General features: G+C 45.7%; 1 protein-coding gene across 1 annotated transcript in view; it reads left to right on the top strand.

The window, feature by feature from the left end:
- Window positions 1–17,459, top strand: part of Tlk (Tousled-like kinase) — a 304,040-nt gene that overhangs the window by 198,535 nt on the left and 88,046 nt on the right. The window lies entirely within an intron of this gene.

Raw genomic sequence — 17,459 nt, 5'->3', positions numbered from 1 at the left:
TGTGGGCGGGATGAGCGCGACGGCTTTGTGGCGTCCTTTGATGGGAGTAAGCGATCGTCGATTCAGGCGTCATTGGCCGGTGCTGATTTTTCAGTGCTTTACGTCCGATTAACTTGGTAAATGGGAAAGGAGTGGATGAAAGAATGCTGAATGAAGATGCTGTTGACGGAGAAGGAAGGGGTTTCCCTGTGATGGAATCATAATTTAATGTTCTGGGAATGTGCGGAGATGCAATGCCCTGGTTTCTGACGAAATCGCTGTAAGAGTTAGGGAAAGATTACTCGGTGGACAGATAATCCCGTAGAGATTGTAAGAATTGCAGCTGGAAAAATGTAATCGTTGAACTTTTTTATTCGAGAAGTTAATTGAAAAAACTGAAAAATACGGGACCACTTGCCTTGCAGCGCAGGTATTAATTTTTCTGTTATATTTCAAGAGAATTGAATAGGGCTAAAGAGAAAGATTAATTCTTCCACGAAGATCAATGTGGCTGTATGGGAAGAGAGTTACGAGGGAAAAGAATTCTATCTTGATTTGAGAGATGGTTGAGGCCGATACTTTGTGAAAATCCATTTTTAAAGCACGAAGAAAGAATTAAACATCTTTACGTTTCCACAGGAAAGAATTAATTGTATCGACTAGTTTCGCTACACTGTAACCAGATGATGCTACAGATATATCTAGCGACAAAAGAATGGAAAACACTTAATGATAACAAGATATCTCGGACGAATGCCAAGAAGGTAATCGTTAAGCGGATTCAAAAATAAAAGATAGCGGAAAATTTGAATAAAAATCCGAGAGCATTTTGATCGTGCCTCAAGGAGGTTCAGGGAAATAAGGCAACTGTTAATTCACTCCAAAATGATAAAATCGAAAGAGTAACGAGCAGTTTGGCAAAGGCTAACTTATTAAATTTCCTCCTACAAGGCGTATGTCTCACCGAATGCCTCCGATAGCTTGCCAAATCGTGCCGGTCAACCGATGTCCAAAATTGGAATCTAATATAATGGAATAGAACATTTGCTGACAAATATTAAGCCTAATAAATCCTCCAGGTCCGATGAAATATCTGCTCGTATATTTAAGGATCTGGCTTCGGCAATGGCCCCGTATCTAGAAATAATGTTTAAGAAGTTGCTGGTAGGTAGATCACAAGGTTCCCTGGGATTGGAAAACGGTTCATGTAACAACCCCAATTGTTAAAAACGGATAAGGAGGAACCGACAAATTACCGACATATTTCCCTAGAATCCATTTCGTGAAACGTAATGGAACATATAGTTGCCAGTTCGATCGCAAGACAACTCGGTAATCAGAAGTTATTAATGATAAATCGGCACAGCGTACGAAAAGGTAGATCCTGCGAGTATCTACTTGCGCTTTTTGTTCGTGATAATCTTACTTAGGGAAAGAACAATGCTCCGTGGACGCGATTTTTCTAGATTTTAAGAAAGCATTCGACAAAATACCTAATAGTTAACTACTCACAAAGGTAGAACCATAGGGCATAGATAAAAATATCCGGTGTTGGATTAAAGACTATTTCAATGGTCGGGTGCAAAAAGCAGTCATTGATGGAGTTTGCTCAAATGCAGTAGAATTTACTTCAGGTATTCCCGAGGGAAGTGTTATAGGACCTCTTTTACTCCTACTTTACATTACGAAAAGGACTCCGTATTAACTAATAAGATACGTTTGTTTGCCGTCGATGCTTACCGTGATATCTGTGATCCTGAGGACACGGTAGCTTTGTCAAATGACCGTAATGCTATACAACGCTGGTGCCGCACTTAGCAATTAGAATTAAACTTAAAAAATGCGTAGTGATGAATTTCTAGAAAAGACCCATTCTCTCTCGAACGCCTACTGCATCGGGAATGTCGAAATGGAATGTGCAAAGTCGATTAAATACCTTGGCGTTACCCTCCCTCACGATCTCTCCTCGGTGAAACACATACGGGGAGTATGTCCCTCTGGGGCCGATGTACTCTCATTTGATATTTCAGTACCTTGCAAGCCACCGCTGTGGTGTGTGGCAGGGGGTACATACACACCTGACTAACTCTTCTCCTTAAGAGAGAGTTATTGGGTTAAGATTTATCATCGATTCTCAGTAGTAGTCCATTGTTACGCGAGAGATTTAAGTTTTTGCTTAACGGGAGGACGTATTTTGGGGAAAATGGTTTCATCCCTTCACAGTATGTGCGTTAAGCCGCGACCTTATCTCCGAGGCTAATTGTGAGCGTTTGCTTTGATGGCTGCTTTATTGAAAGGCTCACGGTCCCCTGGCAGGGTTCCCTAGCGACAAGAGTGTTTGGCTCCGATTCCGGAACAATATGGGAAAATTTGCTCCCCTTCGGGTAAACGTCCACTCTTAAGTTGTCTTCGGGCGCTCTTTTTGCGCGAATAGTTTGGGCTGAGTTCGTGTGCGGGTGCGTATAGACGGAAATAGATATCAGAACAAACAATGGCTCCCGAAAGAATTTATGGTTGTACCTGGGAAGGGATGCCATTTTACGCGTGGCATTTCTCATGATTTCTCTTCCGCTCATATTCTGTAGTTACTGATTAATGCATGATTGTTTTCTGCGGCAGATGTGGTCGATTTTGGAATGTGTGCCCGCCCTTACGACGTTCGAACACGTGTGATCAGTAGTGTCTTGTTTCTCCGAGGTGAGATCTGCTAGGGCTGATACAGGTTCATTGGAAATAATCCCCAATTAGTGAAAATTTGTATTGGCCATTTTTTCATTCACGTCTGATAATGGATTTAATGATATTGCGGATAATTTTATGTGAGCACATAAGTTAAATACCTACTTAAATGCATCACAGAAAGCGAAAAAACATCTTCATATTTTTCCTAATCGTTTTAAGCGAGTAAGATGCACACAAGCGTTGGAGATATTTACAACTTGTATGATCTGGCGCGATATGATAAAAAAGTATTTAATATTGCCTAATGCCGTGATGTTTGCTGCAAAGATAAATCTTATGAAAATAAGTGTTGATATTTTAAATGAATTGGAAGACTATTTGTTGTTGAAGGCATAAATTAGATCAGATGAAGTGATTCATATATTTTCTTGGTAAGCTGGACATAATGCGCTAAGTGAGAAGAGCAAATGTCATGAAATGAATAGGCATTCTGGATTTGCATTGTCACAAAAGTGAAAAATAGGCGTTATATATATTTTGTAGGAATTAAGTACTTATTAGGAAAAGGGTGCCGCGGTAGCCTAGTCCTAATGAGGAAAGCCTTCGGTTCTATGAACTAGGGCCGGAGAAGGAAGGACTCCGTTTCGAGTCTTGGTGACTTCAGGCAAACCTTAGGTAAGCGATTTTCCGGGCAAACCACAGGCGGCGCAGATAAAGGAACAGCCCCTGCCATCGTCCTCCGTTCCTGATAAGTGGGATTCCACACGATGTAGGAACCACCTCGGGTTGAGATTATACCCTCCTGTTTAACTGCTGTGTTTTTATTTATCACGAAGCCTCGGTCGTAATCAAATAGTTCTGGTGATATATAACTCTGGGAAAACTCCTTTTGGAGCCGTTCTATTTTTACGCTGGAAGCATGACGCGGAATGAAGAAGAACAACATCTTAAAACGAAAGGAAGCACCGGACTTCCCTCCCGTGCGGAAACTGGCCATCTTTAAACGGCTCATTATCGCCGTTGGCAGATGGGTAGGTAGGGAGGAAGGTGGGGGCGAGCGATTCGGCGCCGCCTCGACATTCGCAAACTCGCTCCGCGTCCGAAGCGTAGGAAAGTTTTCCGCCTCACGCATAGCATGTCGGTACCCAGTCGGCTCTCCCCCTCCGCTCACGCTCCCAACCCTCTCTCTCCCGTGAACGATCGAAGTCAATAGGCTCTCCTTCTCTCTCTTCCCAACCCGTCTTCCTGCATCCATCTCATTGCTCCCTCGCCTCTCCTCCCCGCCCCGTAGCCTTGGGCTCCCACTTTTTTTCCCTCGCCATCCCTCCTCGGGCCGAATCCCGGACTTCCGTTCCCGAAATGCCCGAACGGTCTTGCCGGATCAATTCCGGAACGGTGAGTTCGGAAACGCGCCTTCGGAAACAAAAGAGGGTGCAGCGGCAGCCTGCTGCTCCCTCGTCTGCGTGGGTGCGGGAAGGGTTGATTCTCTCCCTCTCTCTCTCAGGGGTCGGTCCACCCCCGCGCTCCCCCTGCATCCCGCCCTCGCCTCGGGGCTCCCGAGCCCCCAGCCACCCATTCCCCCCCTTCACCCGCCCTTCGACCGCTCTCGCGCCCTCTGCGGATTCTTAACTCACCGGCCCCGCCCGCCCTTCCCTCTCTGTACCCTCGCAGCATCAAACCCCTCCGCCCCCGCAAACCCTCCTCGCCTCTCTCTCTTCGCAAGCCGTCTGTCTGCATGTGTCTATGGCCCGTATTGATCTCTGGCGACTCGGGAGGGAAGGGAGTTTAGGGCACGGGGGGCGGGAGTTGGGGGCCGTGGGTGTGTCTACTCGCTCAGGGTGTGGGGATGTGGATGTATGTGTGCGTGTGGGCATGTACGTGTCGTATGTGTGGTTTCGTGTTGTCGGGTGTGTGTAAATGTGTGTGTCGGTGCGGGGGTCGAGCCTAGTAGTTAGGGCGGCATCATTCGGAAGGGGGCGTGCCGTGAGGGGGGGGGGTGGAGGTGTGCGACGGGAGCAGAGTTGGCCGGGTGGGTGGATGGGTCGGTGGGAGGCCGAGGTGGTGGCGGGGTCGTGGGGATGTTTGAGGCTGGATGCGGGGTCAAGGAGCGGTGCAGGGCTCTCCTCGTCTTCTCCCGCTCGTTTCTTCACCCCCCCCCCCTCCACTTCCGTCTCATTCCCGGACTCACGGGGTGGGGGGTAAAATTCCACGGTGGGTGGTAGGTGGATGGGAAATGAGTTTGGCGCGGCGGACAGGCCGTGTTGAAATATGAGTGCGCCTCGTCGTTCCAGGACTAGGAGTTCAGTCCTTGGGTTCCAATGTTCCAAAGGGGGAAAAAAATTTCGGGTTCCTTCTCCAGGCCCGAGCGGTCGGGGCTGGACTTTTTTTCGAACCTAACTGGTAGATGTATCCCGTTTAAATAAGGGAGTAATTATTTAAGAGGGGATCGAGTTGGTCTGTTGGCTTGAGTGCTGGCTGCCCACCTTGAGGCCCCGGGTTTGTATCCAGGTGGTTGAATATATCAGAGGTTGCAAATATTTCAGGGTTGTCAGAACCTAACTTGGTGCCATTTTAGGAGTACTTCAAGTGAAGTATGATGTTAATTTGAATAGGGTGTTTTAACTGTGGACCTCTTGGTCACTTCCTTTTAGCTAAGGGTGGTGTCGAAGCCGGGTTTCTCTCAACCATGCCTAGATTCCCCCCGAAATTCCTACTTCTACGAGATGTACACCTATTTGTAACAACCCCTCTTCCATCCGCCTTCAATAATAAGTACATCCACAGAAAATACCGCGCCTCTATTCAACTGCCGTCTTCCGGATTAATTTTTCTTGCATAGCATTTAGTTAAGTGTTGTGTTCCAAGTTAGGAGGGTTGTCAGGTCCTACCTGCGGCATATCACGAGCCCCTTAAATTCGATGAAGTCATTTCAAATAGGACCGATCAAATTTTCCGAGTTGTAATTCTCGAAAATAAGGAGGTACTAGCGAGTAAAAGTCGAGTAATTTGCGAGCTAATTATAGAGACGTTCTATCGGTAACCTTATATGGCATGAAAGTCCACTGGTGTAAATGGAAATGTTTGTGCCGACCACGCAGGCTAATCATTTTTCCGTTCCGAAATCAATTAACATTCGATTGCAGTTGGCGAGTTGGAAGTCTGTGCCTCAAGCAATATATTTTCTTTCGAGAAACTTCAAAGTGACCTGCGAACTCAAAGAGGAAAGAAGTATCAAGTTGATATAGGGAAGCACCATTTTTTTGCGAAAGTCTTTTACATTTCTTTCTATCGGTACACGTAGTGAAATCTTAGTTAATCTTCAGTGGAAATACAGAGCTTGTGTACTGATGAGTGCCCAATCTTCTTGTCGTTGCCTCTGAGGTTCGGCATCCTCGGGTGTGTAAAGCTCTCGACTCACCTCTCGAAGCCAGCGACGGCTCAGCGTCGCCTGATACGCCGAACCCGACCAATCGGATAAGACCTTCCACGGAGTCGCCCAACAGAACGTAGGGCGTTCCAAAGAAATCAAGGGTTTAGGAGGGTTTGATCTGGGAGGTAGGTTTTCTAGGAAATTCCCCTAGATTATATCCGTCTGTTTGCGCGTGCCATTCGTAGAAATTCGGCGCGAAAATTACGAGCTAGCAGCTAATGGCCGAGTTGACATAATGCAAACCGGAACTCCCTAACATGACATTGCTAGAGGCAACTAGCTTAAACGGGAAGTGGAAAAGTACTTTTTTCTGCTTTCTCCGCTGCAAAGGTGATAATCGAAGGAAATTATTTTGAGGTAAGTACCTGAATCAAATTGTCGCCCCACGAGAGCGAAATTTCATTCACTATGACTATGTATGAATAAGATTGAACGAACGATTGAGAATTCGATTTCTTTACTTGTTTCTTACTTTGTGTAGCCATATGCCTCCAGTAGATTGTGAAACTGCCTTGGCAAACATTCCAATTCAGTCATTTCTTATGGAATCTTTCCCCCCTCTTGTTGTCCAGTTAGCGTTGAGGTTGGCCGGAGGGTATTCAACGGCCCTCTCGATAATAAAGAGGATAATCGGGTGATTGATTCCATGGCGGCAGGAGTGGAACGGTTCGCGCGTCAGGCGTAGAGGGAGTAGTTATCATTTGCCCTCGTTGACGATAGAAACGAGGGTGAGCCGAATTTTCTCTTTCTTTTCATCTCGGTCAACCATTTCCGCCGAATACTCTACAAAGATGCGTAAATTTTTACGTTCTCCGAGAAACTGTCACGTTAGAATGTGAGTTGCGCTCGTATGGGTTTCAAATTATCTCTAGGGTTACCTTGTTATAAGGCTGAGCGTAGGGATTCATAAAGTATGAGGTATGCCGTTAATTCTGTCATTTTCCCTCAATGCCTCGTAACAGAGATGTATTAACTCCGAGCTCATGATTCCCATTGCCCCCCCTCCCCTGATTCACTAAAGGCGACCTTTGGCTCCTGTGACTCACATTTTCCTTTGCCAGCATTCGTTTGAGTGCGGTCAGTGTTATTAACAGTTGACAGTGGAGAAATGAGGCGAAATTTTGCGCGAGACCAACCTTCGTTATGACCTCCCAAGCTGAAGCAAAATGCTCTCCTCGGATATAAACCTTGATTGACGTCGGTTTGCCTAAACACTTCGCTCGTAACGTCCTTGAACGATTGGGTACCTCATCCCGACGGACAGCGCCCGGTTAACGTTGCTTGCCTCACCGTGATTTTTGGAGTACCAATTTGGAAACTAATTGAAGCTTCCTATAGTACTTGGGTGTTTCAATTCAGGTCCCGTAAGTTATGGTTCCATTTCGGCTTCGTAAAGCTGCTTAAAAGACGGTTCGACGCATAATTCGCTCGTAAAAGGTGAACGTAACGGTTATTTTCATCACTGAAAGGTGGCACGACGATAAGCCATTTGTTTTAACAGAGTTGGAAATCGTACGCAGGCCGGACGTTTGCGGTTTAAGAATGGAGTTGTGCTCGTATTGATTGTTGAAATGTTAACCTATCATCGCTGCGGAGTCATCGCCAGTCATAAGAATCCTAAATCGCCTAATGCTTCCCACGCTTGAAAACTCTGCTGTTAGTTGTCATTATCAGCATCCTCGAATGCTGTACATTATTAATTTTCATTCAGTTTTTTTTGTTTCATACCCCAACGGGAGTGTTATTTTCTGGTGCGATACAATGGCAATTGAAATATTACTGACACCGCCGTCCTCGAATATTTTTTGGGTCGCCCTCGAGAACTCTCATCCACAAAGTCAGCAATTTGGAATGGTCCTGAAATCCTGTTAGGCGATGTGCTTTAAACGTTCGGTCTCCGAAGAACCCGCGTAAATGTACATCACATAGCACTGTCAACTGGCCTTTCCTCTTCGTTTGTGTTGTACATAATAGCGGCTTTTAAAACGAGTGCAATTTTCATGAAATGAAACCTCTTAAGAGACGAGCTGTAGATATCTCTATATCTACGGTAGGTCACGGTTTAAATTGTTCTTTCCATTCGTTGGTATCTTTCGTTAATTATTCGTTAAGTACTAAACATGTTTCACTATAAAATTAATTTTACCAAGGCCAGAGTTATTAGGTGTTGGTACCGGTTTCTCGACATCCACCGCACGCAAAATCATCCGTGTGTAGTTTGGCAAAATAAAACTACTCAGCTTTGGCATTCCCGCGACGTTTTTATTTCTGCCCCCAAGGACCGCCCAAATCTGAAAAGGAAAAATAACCATTATAAAAAAGTTTACCTGGAGGGTGTGCTGATGAAGGTGATTGTCTGTGGCCATCCACTTCCAAGATCTCTGGTTTTGGATGGATGAGGTGGGCGGATTTTGTAAGTATATTCCAGTGTATAGTCGACTACAGCGTTGAGTGCTCCGAAATTCGACGTAAATCAACGGGATGGAATGACGTGATTACTGTAGCGCTTTTTAAAAAATAGTCGATACTTTTTCGATTTGATCCAGGTATAATTATGCGGAGTGTTGAGAATTACTGCATTTTGATTTTGTTTGCTGATTTGAGAAATTACCGTTGATTTTCGTGCCTTGATTTTGCCTTCCAGCGGACTTGTCAAGTATGACCGACACTTAAAAATTGACCCTTAATTCGGATGTGATAAGATCCAAATTCTTGCGACTCTGCCGAGGCGATACAAACTTTGACGTAATCCAATCTTTCCTGAATCACTGTTTTCTAAACGTATTTCGATAATAGTTATGTTGGCTCCACGCTCCTCTCCGTATCACCCCATAAACGCTAAGGGCTTAAGCCGTTGACGCGCCCTTTTAAACATTCAACGCTGTTAAATAAATTACACCTGACACGACGAAGCGTACCATGTAAACAGTGCCAGCGACCGTCTTCAGATTGTAAGACAGGGTTTTTTGGATTCCTTCCACTTGTGGCGTCATTCGTCTGACGTGAGAATTCGCTCGCCTATTGCTTGCTGCCGTCATAACCACATTCCCTTTATAGCCTTTCTTCTGCTTATACTGCATATAAAGTGTAGAAAATCGAGTTCAGGCTTATTCTGCCGATTCTCTCGGCAGTATGCAGTCAAGGTAATGTTCGGAATGGGAGGGAAGGAACACTTTTTCTCCTAATGTTCGAATAGGATTCTCTAAGGTGCAGAGGAAAACGTCCAGAAAGTCAATATTTCGATTTAATTAGCGGCGAGTGCCGTCACAGTTCGTGCGAGAACGATGAAGCCCTCAAAGTTTGGCTCCTCTTGCGAGGATTGAGTCGTAATGTCCGTTGGGTAACGAAGGGAATCTGAATGAAGTATTCATCCCCAAGCTCAAGTATTCGTATTTATAGCGATTAATTTTCGTCGCGCTGGCGCTTTAAAAATAGGATTTCGTGTATTTCCGTGTGCGCGCGTGTCAAAATCCGTTCGGGGAATTGTGGCGGGTGGGCAGAGTTCTTTGTAGTCCCCTCCTCCCCTCTCTCCCGCCGTCAGAATTTTTTGGCTCTGCCCTTCTCTTAATATCCCTCCCGTAGACTCTCCAAGCGATTGGTTACTCTAAAATTTCTCCCGGAAATTTTACCGTCTATTTTCACCTCGTCTGTCCTCCCCCGCCCCCTTCCCTTCCAGACCCGCTCCCTGCCAGCTTTCCGAGCCGTTTGGGCTCGGATTTCGGACGTGTCAGTGGTTTGAACGGTTCACCCCAGAGACTATCCTCGCGCGAAGGGCGCGTGATAAATCCCTGGCGTGGGATTGGTTTTTTTAATCATGTCGGCGTTCGGTCATTTCCAATTCATTACTTGGCACGCGGTAGACGGTCGAAACGCAGGTGTTCCTTTTGTGAGGTCACTTATTGCCCTGTTGGAGACGCGGGCGTCGTTCCAATTTACGCTGTAACCCCCCTCACCTTGTTACTCCTCGCTGATTTACCTTCGGAAAGACATAAGTTCTCATGGCACTCAGCTAAATTTCGCAGGCCATTTCAATTTATGCTCAGACTCCTCGGCATTGCAAAGAATATTCGTATGAACAAGACTCGCTTAGCTTTCGAGGTGTGGTTAATTAAGGACTGAAACCATTTGATCAAGACACCATTATAATTTTTCAAACGTTTAAAGCACTCCCCCATAAAGTAATCCCTTCTGTTGTTGTTCCAACTTCTCCTCCGTCGGTGGGACGCTCCCATGAATGCACTTTCTGTGATGGCACGCAGTTCAACTAGTATATGCTCTCGCAAAGTTTCAGTGAAGAAGTTATCATTCCTTTGGAAGACGTTTGAAGTTATTCGTCAGGGACTGCCCTCCGGAAATTTTCGTTCTTAATATCGATTGTTTGGAGTAAAATCATCGGTTACATATTGGGCGCTCGCTGTCGGTCGGAATATTCAGAAAAAGGATAATGGTCACCTTGAAAATAATTCTTAGTGTCGTAATTATGAATCAGTCCGCGTTCCACCGTTTCGTTAAATCTCGTCGATTTGCTGCACTTATGACCTTCTTCTTAAATGGTTTTCTTTTTCGATAGTTTTAGTATATAGCTCGAATTTTGAATGGTGCCATTATCCTGGCGCTTGTGGTGATTCATCCATTTTTCACAAAAACAGACCCCGTGTATGCTGGAAATGGTTCATGGTCGGTATTTTTTATATTTGAACTTGTATCCATTGGAATTCCCGATGACATCGGGCTATTAGCTGAAGGTCATGGAATGGAAGGGAAATAATATTAATGATCTCTTGACTCGACTGTAGACCTTTATGACTAATAGGTTGATTTTATTCTGTAGTTGTTAGGACTGACAGATCTTTTGTATTTAATTAGCTTTTTGAACTGGCTATCTTGTTGTTTTGGAAGCTCGCCATAACATGCCTTTTCCCGCTTCCTCGGAACACACTCATATATCGTACGTTGTCCCAAGATGCATTTTGTCGAGATCGGAATTTCTGTATTATACTCGTAAGTCAATTAACATAATTAAATTACTTTCTCCTCTTATCAGTCCGCCTCTTGGCGCCGCCATGGGAAGTCCCCGCGTTAGTTTGGAATCATGTTCCTCTTAAAAGTAACGTTCATTCGACGTATTAGCGTCGTCGTTGAGTGAATTCCTCGCGATTAGTGAATCCAGTCGTAATACTTTATACCGATCATTATGATTGCCACTATTGTTTAATAACTTGAAGCCTTAGTTAAAATATAGATCATCACAAAATACACTGGGCTAGCTAGGCAAACTGCATATGGACGGAATGCATATATTTGAGGATAGTCAGTAACGGTTAGTTCTCTCGTCGTCGTATTGGGGAGATTAAGTTTCCGAAACAGTTGTGCGTTACAATACTAATAATGGCGCACGGTTCCGAAGTGACGCCTGATACTATCGTAAATTCTAATATCTATCCTTAAAAGCCTTGGCGCCTTTGGCTGTCATTTCCCAGTGTCTTCTAGGGTAAAATAACAACCGAAATAATTTTCCCAGTGATGGAGCATTAAATAAATGCATTGACTATTGGAAAAGTTTGCTAGAAGAAAGGGCGCGTTAAGTAGTGAGGTTTAGTGTTCGAGTTTAGAAATAGTTATTGCGTCCTTGGAACAATAATAGAACAAGTCGTTCAAGGTGCAAATGGGAGGTTCGTTTTAGTTTGATTTTCCATGGCTAAGTTTCTCGTATTGAAAAGCCTGATACCCATTTCCTCTTCCCCCATCCTTTCAAAGTATGATCATGGAAAGGAAGCATCTCTTGTGAAATTTAAAATAGAAAGAGTTCCAATTTTCCCTGTGAAGTTTTGAGAAACTCCGCTATAGAAGAACCTCATATCAAAGCATCGAGCTTTTTTTTTGTTTTATCATAATTTACGTTCAGCATTTGGTTTCCAAATCCCAAAGAAAGTAATTGTGTGCGAAGAGAAACTACGGTTATATTTTCATGATTGGCTCGTATTTTTTTCTTCTATTCTATTTATTATTTCTTACGCATGAATAGTGAAAGAGAAGTCGGCAGTCCGCCGCGGCTTAAGTGACGAAGGACTTGTAAGCAGATGTCTTGAAGCGTTTATAATAATTGCACTCGATATATGCTAGAGGGTGGATTAGCCCTGGCCTTGGGGCTGGTTGGCTGGCTAACTGTGTTTGCATCCGCCGGCCGGGATGCCTGAATCTCTCACCCGCTAGCTCCGGAGGCTGGGAGTGATTTCGACACCCTTGATGTTAGGTGGCGTTGGAGTGGCCCCTTGATAAATGGCGATCCGACGGAAGATGGCAGTGTATAAAAGGGGGGAGAAAGAAGAGTCAGGACGAGCGGAAGCTCCGTGCCCCACTCTTCCCTGCCCCCCCCTTTGCCCAGGCTGAGAGTTTGCCTTGTTTGTAAGTTCACTAGTTAGTGCCTTGCGCTTGCAAATTTAGTGTGTAATTGAACTCTAATTAGCCTTGAGATGAATTTCTGTTACATTGATCGATTATGTTACGCTGGTAGCCGTAGCGCCCGAGTTATGTTCCTTAAAGCTATCGGTCAGTGATAAGTCGTTACTGAATGACGCAGTCGTAAACCTTTTTAGATCTCATCGCGTGATGAACCGCATAGGTGAGAGGTGTGGCAACAGGTTTATTGGAATTAGAGGCATCTGAATAAGCTAATAACTAGTATTGTCAGTTAGTGACGTCTTGTACCAATTTTTCGAAACCAGTAAACTGCCTCTGGGTTTGATGAGCGGACGTTTGTTTCCATTCGGTTGCTTTTTACATCTTGGAATGAACAATTTAGCGGAATGTATATGTCGGTAGACAGTGATGTGATAAATATGCCTTTTATTCGCATACCACCATCATAAATGAAAAGAGCATACAGGCAAGTTAGTATAGCATGCATAAAGCCGGACTGCCTTCGTGAGCAAAGGCTTCCAATAGTTCCCACCGCCGTCCGCAGGAAGATATGCTAACAATGCATTCGCCTCCTTTTCCTTTAGTGAGATTTCATTTGGGGCTTCCTCCCGCCCACGTCCCCTCCCGGCCTGCCTCGATGGCCATAGGCCTCACCACCGATTTTGACCCGACGGGCTGACTCCTCGAAGTCAGGCGGCGTGGTTCGTGGTTCGAAATCAATGCTGAGTTGCGGAGAGGGCCGCGGGGGCAAGAGCGGGACTAGGAGAAGGGGGATGTGTGCTGTTCTGGGTGCACGGTGATGCGCCTCGAAAGACTCGCTTAAGATCCCCGACTCCTCCTTCCAGTTGCTTCCCTTGGCGCCGAGCGAGTGATGGGAAGTACGTTCCCCATCGTCTTGCCTTTTGCCGTTGTATCCATTTGCGGTGAAGATGGAGGAAAGGTTTGCTCGTGTGGATTACGATCTGACGTCTAGTCAGTACATCTGAACCTCCGTCAAGTGGCATCTCTATTTGGCCAGCCATTAAGGTACAAATGCCCGTTTTAACAGACGTTACTGGAGTTGCTCTTAAAAAAAGCGCAATCATGTTTGCCCCATTTGGAGTTCCTTTTCGTAATTATCAAAATAAAATAGCTCGTTCAAGCTTACCTTTATGAAGCCCGCTATCGGCTTCCATGTACCATCCTTGCCCTCGATTTACCTATGGCCTCAAGTGAAATGAGTGGTTGCGGTAGTCACTATGGGAGGCGACTGACGGTTAAGGCAACAGGGTATGGGTAGGTACTGTGATAAAGGTAGGATTTCAGGGAATAGGAAATGATGGAGAGAGAAACCCAACGCACTCTAGGCAAAAGACGCCTTGGGGTCCACAGTTTAACCTCCCACTCAACAGAGGGTGACTTGACTTGAAGTGCTCTCCACATAGCATCACACGTAGGGATCGGGATATTTTCTGTCACCTTCGGGATTCGACCGCGAAAACTCTGGGTGGGAAGCAGTACACAAGCCACCGCACCATTTCAAATTTTCCGGGATTGTGAGTCGACCAAATTGTATTGGTCTCAAGTAGGCTTTCAAATGTATTTCAGAGACTACCCTAATGTTAAGGGATGGGCGAAAGTACTCTCTCCAAGGTCCTCACACCCTACTGAGTACGTAAAAAGCTTACTTTATAGAAAGCCAAAACTCCTTCCTTGCTATTTATCAAAGCGGCGTCCGCCCATTTGAGCAAACGTCTTATTTCCCACCCTACCAACGCCCCGTTTCCACGTAAGCCCTAACTGAGCAGCCTTTAGTGTTAAAAAAACTAACAAAGGACTTCCGTCACGTTGTTTGCCAGAGTCTCTTATTACGCAGCTCTCGGATCGACAGGTGTCGAGTGAAAAGACTTCCAGGTTCTCCATAGTCACCACTGTGGCCCCTTGTGTCAATGGACATGAAATACAAAATTTGGCAACAATCAACGTATTTTCCGAAACCGAAAACCGACCCGAAAGAAATGGATCATATGAGATGTTCCATGATGGGTCCTCAAGTATCTTAAGGCTTCGATCTTTTCTATTGTCGTCTCGTCATCGAATGGGTCCTCGATTCCATGTCCTCAAGATCCATTGGTTTCCAGTGAACAACACGATTGATCATAATTCAAATAAGATTTCAATCTACACGGAGGAGCAGAATTGAGAGTTTCGTGAAAATGTTGCAACATTAGAAATTGTTTCACTCGATTAAGCCGCTGGAAAGGTTTTGGATTTGGAGCCTTGGTACACGATCTATATAGTCGTTCGTGGATTCGGATCCCACATTTGCAAAATAGCAGACCTCTCACTCACAGGCACTCTCTCGCTTTTAATTGTCCGGTCATTCTTTCCTGTTCTATTTCTGGATTTCGGATGTCTATTATTCCTCGCCTTAAATTTGTTAGCGAGACTGAGGGGTCCCCGGGAGGAGGAGATAATTCACCGAGTCGAAGAATGCACTCCGTTGTTCTTTTTCACCAATCGCTTCCAATTCATGGCGCAGAACCCATAACTGGCGCACAGATTAGTTCGTTAGGTAATTTGTCCGGCAGCAACACCTAGGTTCACCGGGTTCAATCCACTATCATCGAAGACTCGGATTGTGATTTGATGACGATAGTGAAGTAGCCATTACGGCTCGAAATGATCACGAATGTCGTTTACCGAATTCATATTCGCTATTGGGATGGAGCGTTAAGAGGATCGTAATGCATCAGTGAATTCTGTCGCGAATTAATTGCGAAGTGGTCGACCGGGAACTCCTCTCCCCCGCAGCACCCTTCTCGTGTGTGTGTGTGTCTGTGTATTTGCCGCGCTCTGTCCTACCTTCTCCTAGACAGGTCTTCCACCCGCGGTACCCGCAGAGAATTCTCTCTCCATCCATCCGTCCGGCAGTGCACCTTCCCCAGCCCACTCACTCTCCCTCCCACGCTCCTCTATGATCCGCGCACAGTTTTTCATCGTCCCACTTTCATAATGCTGGAAATAAATAAATGCGTGTTGCTCAATCGCGTCCATTTGTTTCCCGGCCGCCGGATCGCCTGCCATATTGGCTCGGTCCCCTCCGACGCCCTCCCACCCCGCGCTGTCTTCACAATGCGTCTCCTCCCTCGTCTACTCTCCCGCACTCCTCACCACCGCGCCCTTCTCGGCCTTCTATTACCTCGTAAGGAGCCTTCCTTCCCTCAACTCCTCCCCCTCATTTTCCCCCTTCCTTCCTTGGTCCCTCTGTCGCCTCTTCACTTGCTCTCCCCGCCCCACAATCACCCCCCCCCCCCCCCCCCACACTCCTCGTCCGACCCGCCTAACATCCCGCAATGACTTGATTCGAAAGCCACGTCTACCACTTCAATCCGCCATGTTCGATTTTTTCCACCCCGTCGCGAGCGTCGCTGCGATCCATCGAGCCCATCGCGTTCCGTGCTCGTTAAAATCGTCTCCCTCTTCTCGGTCGAAACGCCTCACAATCGATTTATACCTAGAAGCGCGGTCAAGCGATAACCTTTTCCGCACGCCGCAGAGATTGTGACGTTATCGTTGTAAATTTCGCGGAAGTAAGCGCATCGGTCAACTTCTCGCTTGCCCCTGTCGACGGTTTCGGAAAGGAAGGGCGGGCAGAACAAAGCGACAAATTAAATCGAGGGAAGGCGGGAATGGAAAAAAATTAAATGTAGCATTGAGGGCATGAGTGAGAAGAGGTGTCAGTTCTACTGCTTTGGTCGTTCATTATGGTGGCACTTAATCAACGACAGTGAGCGTAGACACTTGTGGGCTTAATGTCGAGAATGACTGCCGTGTTAAACAAACTTCCGGTTCATATACTAGCGGTGATTTAAATAGGAGTGATGGCCTGTGTGAAAGCTTGACTCCCCCGCGTTGCATTTCTCGTGGAATGCAGATGATTCAGCTACCTGTGCGTAACTTGGATGGGTGGCAACGTGAGTAGCGGTCGTTTTTTCCAGCGAATGATTCTTACTTTTCAGTTGCCGGCTCGTAAAGGCTCTCCATATCGAACAGTTGGCTCCCCTTGTCTTCGTGAAGCGATTCAAGATGCCAACTTCCTTTCTCGAATCTCTCTCCCGTTACCTCCTCTCTCTCTCTCTCTCTCTCACTCCCTCCTGAGCAAGTATGGCTGCCTCTGCCGTCAATATCTCTCTTTCTTCGTCCACTCTCATTTGCAGACGAAACGGAGGTAGAATGCGTCAACAGCCTCTGCTGTTGCGTGTGGTCACGAATCCCGGTGTTTCGTTGGTGCAGCTTGTGCACCTTCGTTTGGTCAACATGTTGGGAATATTATTCTTGTTGAAGAACTTTCAATTATCCTCTTTTCTATTGACATGATTTTGAAGTTTCCGAATTGATATTAATTATAATTATTTTTACAAACTAAACCCAAAAGCGTATTCTGTAATTGTAAATTTTTGAGGGGGTGAACCTTACTTAATGTTACAATCTCTATTTTAATGGTTTTCAAAATTTGCGGCCCCGAACTTCTCTTTGTTATTCTGGTAAAATACCAACCACCTGTGAGGGATTTTGTGTTGGTGTACAGAATGGCAAAAATATCATGGAAGTCCACCGTGGAATATTTGTTCGGCAGGCTTTGGGGCTCATTCCAATGAGATCTTGTCTTTAATTAGTGGAAATGAATAATCAACAGATTAAAGGCGTTTGTTCATAACTGCTCTTATGTAATCTAGCCCAGTCGGTGCGAACCAAAACTTTACCGTGAGAGGCACGTGGGCATCCCATACTATATTGGAGTGCTCTCTCTTAGGGAATTGTTGGTGAGACTTTCAGCATGATTCAGGAAAGGTTTCTGCCACCACTAATCCGTTTTTCGCCCTCAAATGTCAAGCTTGGCAGCCGAGACGACCGAGGTTCCGAAAGCGAAACAAAAGGTGTCTTTTCCATTCCTGGTATTCGGAGG

This window comes from Hetaerina americana, unplaced genomic scaffold (assembly GCF_022747635.1).
Source record: "Hetaerina americana unplaced genomic scaffold, ioHetAmer1.1.p SCAF_4, whole genome shotgun sequence".
NCBI classification, from domain to species: domain Eukaryota; kingdom Metazoa; phylum Arthropoda; class Insecta; order Odonata; family Calopterygidae; genus Hetaerina; species Hetaerina americana.
This window is presented reverse-complemented; position numbering and strand designations above follow the sequence as displayed.